The sequence below is a fragment of the Heterocephalus glaber genome, unplaced genomic scaffold, assembly GCF_053883595.1.
Source record: "Heterocephalus glaber isolate CG9 unplaced genomic scaffold, H.glaber_assembly_v1.0 deba00001058, whole genome shotgun sequence".
NCBI lineage: Eukaryota > Metazoa > Chordata > Mammalia > Rodentia > Bathyergidae > Heterocephalus > Heterocephalus glaber.
This window is the reverse complement of record NW_028258184.1, coordinates 2,768,789-2,778,758: the sequence shown is the minus strand read 5'-3', so window position 1 is coordinate 2,778,758 and position 9,970 is coordinate 2,768,789.

Sequence of the window (9,970 nt, the reverse complement as noted above, 5' to 3'; positions counted from 1 at the left end):
TCTTTTTAAAGCTATAACCCAGCTGTCCATTTTTTTCCATTTTTGAAGCCATCTTAAAATTTTTTCTAAGAATTTATCTTATAAGAAAAAGAATCCATTTGTTGTAAATTCTGAATTTTTGGCCTTTTCAAATTTTTCTTCCATATATTATAGAAAGACCCATATAAACAAAAACATGCTGAAGGTTTTAGGTATTTAAAGCATTACTAAAACTGTATAGCAGGTGGATCATTTTGAAGTGACTCAAAGGGAAAATACCTCCCGAGGAAGTTATTATTGGTATCTCCAGGTCTGTAATTTTTGGATGGCATTCATCTATCTTGTCCTAAGATGTCTTCCACTGTAAAGAAAAGCTATACTCAGAAAATGCAGAAGCATTTAATCAGAATCAAACTGCAAAATTACATCTGGTTCTAAATAACAGTTTAGTTTAGGGGCAAGTAGAAAAAATTGTTGAATATTGCAGTGCTTTAATTTACATGTCTAGATAGATCTCTGCAAGAGTTTCTCTGAGGTGTATACTTTAAAATTGTATTTCATTTTTGTACTCATGGTATAGTTCTATATTAGCACACTTCATGTGAAATTGACTGAATTTTTCACACTCACTTATTTAAAACCTTAATTTTAAATAGTTTTTCTCTCAGATTTCTTTTATATAATTACCACTGTTATTATTTCTCTGTAGCACATTGGAGGCTGAGGCAGGAGGATTGCAAGTTCAAGTCCTACCTGGATAACTTAGACCCTGCCTCAAAATAAAAAGTGCTGGGGATGTAGCTAAGTATGAGGCCCCTGGGTTTAATCCTGAGTACTGCAAAACAAAATATAAATATATATATGTTAAATCAAATTTCAGTATTATAACTTAGCTTCACTTTAAAAGGTCTGTACTTAAAAAATCAGAAGCCTATAATGTAAGCTTTCTATGAAAGAAAGGCTTTGTACTGTTCCTTATATTCTGTAAGATGCGGTCATTTTCCACAAACATGAGTTCTTTGTTTTCTCCTTCCATCTGTGAGAGTTCAGCCTACACTGTTTCTGTAACTTCAACTCAACTGTTACAGCCATAATAATCCAATGTTTGCCATAATCTAATTCAAAACAGTTATATTGTGCATTTTACATTATCTTTTCACAGATGGTTTGTCAGATTCTTTAAGCCCCGCAGTACATAGACTGATGCAAGTTATGTAATTGTACAGTGTACTTTTAATATTTGAATTAATCAACTCTGACCATTAGGTGATTTGGAATATGGTAGGAATGAAACTGTAGGATCAAAACCTAAAATGTAGCAGAACATAAGAAAGCACTGCAGGGCTGGGGATTTAGCTCAGTGGCACCACCCTGCCTTGCAAGTAGAAGGTCCTGGGTTCGATCCCCGGTACCAAAAAAAAAAGCACTGCATCCATCCCAACACACAAGTGACACAGGAAGTGTTACAGACCATTCATACAGGTAACCTGTGGTGTCACTACAGGTCTGCAGACCATAGGGCTTTACTGTGTATGTTACGTACAGAACTGGTCCTGATACAACTTACACTATTACATTAATGCACAGTTTCTGCTGTATAGACTCGAATACATGTTTCTGTGAATGAACTTCAAGTAATATCAGATGAGGATAGACTACCCAAATCCTTTGTTTGGGATTTCTATTCTTTCTGAAGCATATATTCTGTTAATGATAACAGTGTTTTCTGAATAGTGATGACAGGTTGTTTCTCGATTAACAGAAATAACTAGAAGCTAAACTTGAATTGAACTAGAATTTGGCAACACCAATATACCTTGCAAATTTTGGGGGGGGTGGGTTTACTGAGAATCAAACTCAGGACCTTGTGCTTGCCAGGCAGGGCAGTGCCACTGAGCTAAATCCCCAGCCCTTTACTCTGCAAAATTTTATAAAGAAGCAAACCTGAAAGAAACATCAGGAAAAATAATACTTTTCATTATTCTTCTTTTTTTCAATGTTATTTTCATTGTTGGAGAAAAAATGTGACTAATTTTTGTTCATTTGATTAGTAGATGGTTTTGTACTTTCTCACACAGACAAGCCTTGTTTGCAGCATTATAGACAAGAAGAAATGATGCAGTTTAAGACATGCTCTTTGCATGATTTAAGTTTACATTTTTTGAAGGGGAAATCTCAGTTGTGCAGAGTGAAAGTAGTTTGCGCCTAGCCATTAATAGGGTTACCTCTCAGACTGTAGGCAAACTTCAATTATTTTGCATTGGGTTTGTATTTTTGTTAAGAAAAGATGTCCTTTGGAAAATTTTGTGATACACATTTTTCAGGCAAAGGTAGTTACTTTGTGCCTGATTTCCAGAGACATTCTGTGGCAGGTGATATGATTTTCAAAAAGATGTCAGTAAAATTAACTGTTCCTCATGGGGCTTACGCATAAGGAGTTAGTTTCTTAGCACTGCCTAGTTAGCTCTCAAACTGTAATTCAGAAGACAACAAATGCTTCTCTTCGCGGTTAACCTGTGTCATGTACCAGTATTGCAAAGAGCCACATATCGTTTTCTTTCCAGTTGTGCAGCTGTGTTGCCTTCCACCTGTGAATTCTTTGCATTGTAATTCTGTCCTAGCAAACTCTGCTTTAGTGACAGTGGTCTTCAGTAGACTGCTGTACATTTTTAGAACTTTATGCATTACCTTATGTAATTGATAGGTATTTATTTTGAATAATCTTGTTTATAACTTTACAACATGTATAGAATGTATTAAAGAATATATAATTGAAAGTATTTAAATAACAGTATAGCATATAATACAGAAATTGTGTGGCTTGTTTCATATTATTGTATGTATTTTGCTTAAAATTAGAGTTCAATGTGAAAGAAATAGAACCCACTACATTAGGAATGTTTTTCCTTGAACCTTTACTCAATGCTGGATAGTAGAAGTAAAAACCTTTGTAGCTAAACCTTTTTGAAAATTAATTTTGTGCCTGAAAACCCAGTTAACCTACGGACACTCATTGCATGTCAGTTGTATACAGGCGAATTAATAGCAGTGGTTTATTCCACACAGACCCTTTCCATTACCCACCATAGAAGGCAAAGTAAACATTTAATTAACGTCTTTTTCTTTTTCAACTTATTTTTAATTGACAAATAGTAGTTGTGTATAGCTGCGGTTAATTAACTTTTTTTACACCCAGACTCATTTCCCACCCTGCAGGGAAGACATGTAATCATTGGTAACATCAATCTTTTTCTTCATGGAAAAAGTAGAGCTGAAAAAAAACTTCACGATCCAGTGCTTTAACATGAGTTTTGTTGCTTCAAGGTAAATGAAAACAGGTTGAGATTTGTGTATGTGTTTCTTAGGTTTAAGATTCTTAACTGCATAGTGTACAGAATCACTGCTTATTCTTCCTGGGCAGAATTGCATGGTGTGGATGTTTTCAAGAGAGTGTCCATCTTTTTCATGTCTTCTCTTTCATAGTTGAAGATTAAAAGACCAAATGCAAAACTGACTGTCAGAACTTGTCCAGAGACAAACAATAAAAGCAGAGGGGGAAAAAAATGAGCCAGTAGGATTTCAGAGGCGTTGACAACATACATGGACTGCTGACAGGTTTATTCTTGTACATTTCTGCTGACAGGCTTATTCTTGAACTTGAGTTTTTCTGATTTAATTGCCGAAGTAGATGAGAGTGTTCATACTGCCTGTAGAAATGAGACTAGGCCCTTCTGTGAAAAGTAGAACAGTAAACTTGCAATGTATTGTGCAGTGGCTTTTTCATGGAGATTTGGGCCACAGTTCTAAGTAAAACAAATGTTCTTCTTTAAAATCTGAGCTTATATAGTGAGCTATTAAGATTTAAAATGTTTTAAAATAATCCAAGTCTCAGGTGTATAATCAATGTATATATGATCAGTCAGTTCATCTGATAAAACTGAATAAGTTTTCATATTCTCATAGAGCTGTCCTAAACTTTAACCACTTTATTGTGTAATTGACACAAAACATTTGCTGTTTGACAAATATATTTACCTCTGAAACCATAATATAATAAAAATAAAATGTATATATTCATCCCTCAGTATTCCTCATGCCTCTTTGTAATCCTGTCGTCCCAAAAGCAAACACTTAAGGCCCCATTCCAGGCTCACTTTGAATACCCTAGATTAGTTTACATTTTTTATAATTTTATATAAATGAAATCATCATATGCATATTCTTGCTTTCCTTCAGCATAATTGTTTTGGAGATTTATTTATGTTTTGCAGGTATTTATAGTACATTCCTCCGAGTTACTAAGTAATCCTTTCTTTGTGTGGCTGTAACACTTTGTTTAAAGTTACATGAATGTGTACATGTCTTTGTATGAACATATGGCTTCATTGTGGATAAATAGTAAGAATGGAATGTCTGGTTCATATGCTTTAAATTTTTAAGAAATTTCCACAACATTTTCCAAAGTAGTTAATGCCGTTTTATGTTCCCAGCAACAGTTTATAAATGTATGAGTTATTCATTATTCTCACTAACTCTTGATGTGGTCATTTTGGTTTTTTGTTTTTATTTTTGTTTTTTGCATGTGATGAACATTGTAGTTGACCTGCACCATTTGTTGAAAAGTCTTAATTTCAGGGCCGGGGATTTAGCTCAGTGGTTCCGGCACCTGCCTCAAAAGCACAAAGTCCTGAGTTCAATCCCTGGTACCCAAAAAAAAAAGTCTCAATTTCCACAGAATTCGTTACACCTTTGTGGACAATCTGCTGTCAATCAGCAGTTCAAATTTGTTGTTGTTTTAGCTCTCCTCTGATTCATTTATCTGTCTTGATTTAGTACCATACTGTTTTGATGACTAGCTTTATTTTAGTGCACTATTGAAATCAGGTTGAATAAATTCTTTACCTGTGTCTGTGTCAAAATTGCTTTGTCTATTCTACATTCTTTGCATTTCCGTTGCATTTTAGAACCACCATGTCAGTGTCTACAAAAGAAAAGTGGAAGTTGTATTTGGCTTGCATTAAACCTATAGATCACATTTGTAGAGAATTAACATCTCAGTAAATATTGCATCTTCTGACCAATGACTATTTTTTTAGGTCTTTTTAAATAGCAACATTTGGTAGTTTTTAGTATACAGGTCTCATACATCTTTTGTCCAGTTTATCCTTATTTGATATTTGTGATCCTTTTGTAAGCAAGCTTGTTGTGCAGTTTATTGCTAGTGTATAGAAATACAGTTGACTTCTGCATGTTGATTATATCCTGGTGCCTTACTAAACTCACTTATTGTAACTTTCTGTATAAGTTTCACAGTCTTCTGCATAGTCATTCAAGTTATCTAATAAAAATAATTTTCTTGCTTTCCAGATCTGTACATTTTGTCTTCGTGTGTTATTTCACAAGTCAGCAATCCTGTTAATTGTGAAGAAAGTTGTATTCGGATACATGCATACATGCTTGTTTATGCATTGTCTACTGCCTGCTTTCATGCTAGAGTGGCAGAGTTGAGAGTTGACAGATACTCAGTGGCCTCCCAAAACCTAATGGGTTAATATCTGTCCCTTTACAGAAAAAGTTGGTCAGCTTCTGCCTTTATGCACTGGTTAGGACCTTCAGCCCAAAGCTGAGTTATAGCACACACTTTTATTAGCTGGGCACAGTGGCACACGCCTATCTATAATCCCAGGTTCTCCTGAGGCCAAGGCGGAAGGATCAAGAGCGTAGCAAGCCTCTCCAAATGAAAACAGCAAACCTTTCTTCATTGTTTATGAACTTAAGTGGAAAGCATTCAGTCTTGTAACACTTAAATTAATGGTGTTAGCTTAGATTTTTCATAGATGCCTTGTACCACACTGAAGAAGTTCTCTCCTTTCCTAGTTAACTGAGACTTAGGAATATTTTGCTTTGTGAAAGAATGAATGTTTGATTTTATCAAATGTTTTTCTGCATCTATTGAGACACTTAACTTATTACTATAAGGAAATCAGCCTTGAATTCCTAGGACAAATCCTTCCTGAGGTGCTGTATATTGTTGGATTGGATTTGATAAAACTTAACATACTTGTGTCTGTGTTCGTAACTGATGAATTTGTCTATAGTTTTCTTATAGTGTCTTGGTTCTGGTATCAGGGTAATGCCGTCCTCATAGACAGGATTCAGTTTTCTGGAAGGTATTATGTACAGTATCGTTTCTTCTGTAATTTTTGGTGGAATTCATCAGTGAAACCATCTGGGGCTGAAGGACCCTTTGGGGAAAGGTTTTTAATTATAGCTTTAATATCTTCAATAGATATGGAGCTATTAGGTCATTTCTTCTTGGATAAGCTTTGGTAGCCTGTGTCTTGGAAGGAACATGTCCACTGTGTCTGAGTTGTTGAACGTATGTGCATAAAGTTTGTAATTTTCCCTTAGCCTTGTAGTCATCTGTAGGCTATGTAGTGATGCCACTTTTCTCATTTAAGATTATAGTAATTTGTGTCTTTTTGTTTTCTGGCTTGAGTCAGACTTGAAGTGTAGTCAACTTTTTTATTATTCCACAGATCTAGCTTTTGGTTTCATTTTATTTTTCTCTATAGCTACTGTTTTCTGGTTCATTGATTTCCATTCTGATTTTTTTTCTTCTGCTTACATAGGGATTAATTTGCTGTCTTTTTAGTTTCTTAACATAGCAGTTGAGGGCTGGGAATTTAGCTCAGTTATACTGCACCTGCCTCACAAGCACAAGGTCCTGAGTTCAATCCCCAGTTCCAGAAAAAAAAAAAAAAAAGTATAATTTAACATGGCAGTTGAGAATATTGATTTGATGTTTTTCTAATACAGGCATTATTAGTGCTATAAAACTCCTAGCCAATTCCTCAGAAGGTCCTCGTGTCTACCTGAGTTAGACATGTTTTTCATCTGCTTTTTGGAAAATGCACTTGGGAAGAATAATTTGGCTAATATTGAAAATATTCATGAACTAGCACTGTGAGCCTAAAAAGAATAATCTGATTTTCCTTTTAAGATTCTTATTTAAGATGAGGATTTAGCTCAGTGGTTCCGCCACCTGCTGTGCAAGCACAAGGACCCAATTTCGATCCCCGGTACCGAAAAAAAAAAACAAGATTCTCATTTAATGGTCAACATGAATGATATTTTAAGCATTTGGGTAAAAATTATTTCTATATGCATGCAGTATGAACTGGTAAAATCTCATGAAAACGACTCGGGTGATATAAATGTCAGGTTCTTGAGGGAAGGGTGTAGGTGTGGCTTGCTAAGAATGACATGTGTTTAGCATGCACTGGGTCCTGGGTTCAATCCCACTGCCAAAGGTGGAGGACTTTTAAAGAAACTTAATAGAGGTCTGCTGGGTTGCCGAAAGACATCTCACACATTTCCTTTGAATCCACTGTTGGAAAGATAAATCAGTATTTTATTCTATAAAACAAGAGATTCCCTCAAATTGCTGCTTTCTCTCTCCAAGTATTTTTATGTAAAGTTACAGCAAATATGCAGTATAGAAAACCTCATAGAGTTTTATAGAAGCTAAGCTACTCATGGGTTACCTCCAAAAAAGAAACATGGTCGTGTGTTGCCTAATGGCAGGGATGCATTCTGAGAAATGCACCAAGGGCAATTTCACCATTGTGGAGAAATCACTGTGATTACACAAGCCTGTTTGGTGGAGTTGCTTGCTCACTGTGTCATTTTCATGTAAACACAAATTCATGAGGCTGCTGCAATGTATTGTTTCATAGTAATCCTTGTAAGTAAACAGTATGCTTTTAAAAAACTGAAAATTAGTAAGCACCTAAATCAGTAAGGTAGTTTCTTATTCTCTCGTAAGTACTGTGTACCGTGTATAATTGGGCTACTTTTTTTTTTTTTTTTTTGGAACTGGGGATCGAACTCAGGTCCTTGTGCTTGCCCAGCAGGCGGCGAAACTGCTGAGCTAAATCCCGGCCCTGTGCTACATTTGTATGCGACCATCAGCTCAGTAGGTTTTATACCAGCATTGCTATGAACACATGATGCCTTGTTTTATAACCCTATCACAGCTATGACGACACTCGTGATAGGAATTCTCAGCTCCATTGCAATCTAAAGGACCACCATTGTATAAGGAAAGAATACTTTGAAGTAATAATAACCTCTAGTTGAAGATCTAAACTTTCAGAACGAGGCTGTAGAAATTCAAGGAACATACACTCTATTTTATTTTACCTCTATCTCTGAACACGTCCCTGATGTAATCATCTAGCTGTATAATCAGCTAGATGGGAAAGGAGAAGCAGCTCAGCTTCTACAAAGACTGCTAGCAAATAACACCATTAATGCTATTAAACATCAGGTCTGGCAAGATTCTAGCCAGAGTTGTTTATTGACTGTCCAGGGCTTGTTACAAGTTTCTCACGGTGACTATATTAAAAATTGTCAGTCTGTATTGGTAAAGCCCAGTGCCAACCTGGAAAAATTGTGTGGGTTGATGAGTAATAAATTGTGCATCTTGCAGAGTCTCACAATTGCCTGAATTCATTGCATGATATTGGCAAAGGATCTGATTTTTTTTTTTTTTTTGGTACCAGGGATCAAACTCGGGACCTTCCACTTTCGAGGTAGGCACTGGAACCACTGAGCTAAATCCCCAGCCCAAGATCTAAATTCTTAACTGGTTCTCTTCCAGGCAGGTATTAAAAACACATTGTCTACTTTCCAGAGAGTTGGGAGCTGAGCTGCTGCACTGTTTCTTTTCAACAGTAGCTTAACATTTGGAATGTATTGAAATTGCTTAAAAACTTTCATAACCCTGCTATTTTTTTCCTCCATAAATTTAATTCAACATGAGTGGACTGTATCATTTGATTCAAGATAGATGGAGAAATATGTAGTCTACTTTAAAATTATTTTTTCTCCAAGAACCGAGTTGAAGGAGGGAAAATTACAAAGTCACAGCTTCTAGTTAAACTGTAGTAGATGATGAATCTTATTGGTATTTCCTGAAGCATCAGAGTTTCAGAAAAAGGCAAGCAGGAGAAGAGTCCTGGCACTTCTGCTAATTTCAACTTCCTGGGCAGATAGACAAACTTTTGCATTTGATGTGCTTCCATATGACCATTACAAAGACAAAGAATAGTATTTTGCTTATAAAATGGAAAAGGTTTTAATGAATTCTCAGTCTAAATTCAAAATGCTCTTTGATATGTGTTTATCGGTTCCGTGTACTGTTCTGCTGCACCTGGCTTTTCTTGGGTAGGTGATCATTTCTGGAAATGAAATAGTCCCAGGCTCTCCTGTGAACATGAATGAAGCAGCTTGGCCGTACCCCATGTGGCTCTGAATGAACTGATAATACAGAGAGAAGTTCTGGGTTTTGGGCTTCAAGTCATCGCTGATCTGCCTGAGGAGCTGGGGAAGATGACAGCTCCACGTAGACGCGGTGTCCTGACGATGGCGTATGCCACTTTGCATCTCTTGAACACTTCCTGTGTCCCAGCATCATGCTGGCTACGTGGTCTCCATGACAACCCTGTAATCTGAGTTCTGCTGCCCCGCAGATGTTTCCCTGTTAAGAAGAGCTGGGTCCTCACAGAGGAGGGCTGGGTCACTGGCGCATGCCCTTGGAAGGGATGGGGGAAGCCCAGCCCTACCTTCCTCCCCTTGGTCTGCTTCCTATCCCCTGTGAGGTGAGCACCTTCACTCTCCCAAGCCCTCCCCACAGGATTCTCTGCCTTGCCACAGGGCCAAGGAACCAAGGACTGAAATGTGAGCCAGAATAAACCTTCCCTCCCTTGAAGTTGTTTATCACAGCACTAGAAAGCTGACCAACACAGAAAAGGTACATGAGGTTGGAAAGGTTGGGAAAATAACCCAAGGTCACATACATTTCAGAACAGAATTCCAATCCCAGTCAGTCTTACAAGCTTGGCTAAGAGCCTTATTTATTGGTAGCTCTATTTCTCACTCTACCTAGTGTACTGTAAAGCTATTGTTTTTGCCGATATAAAAGTCG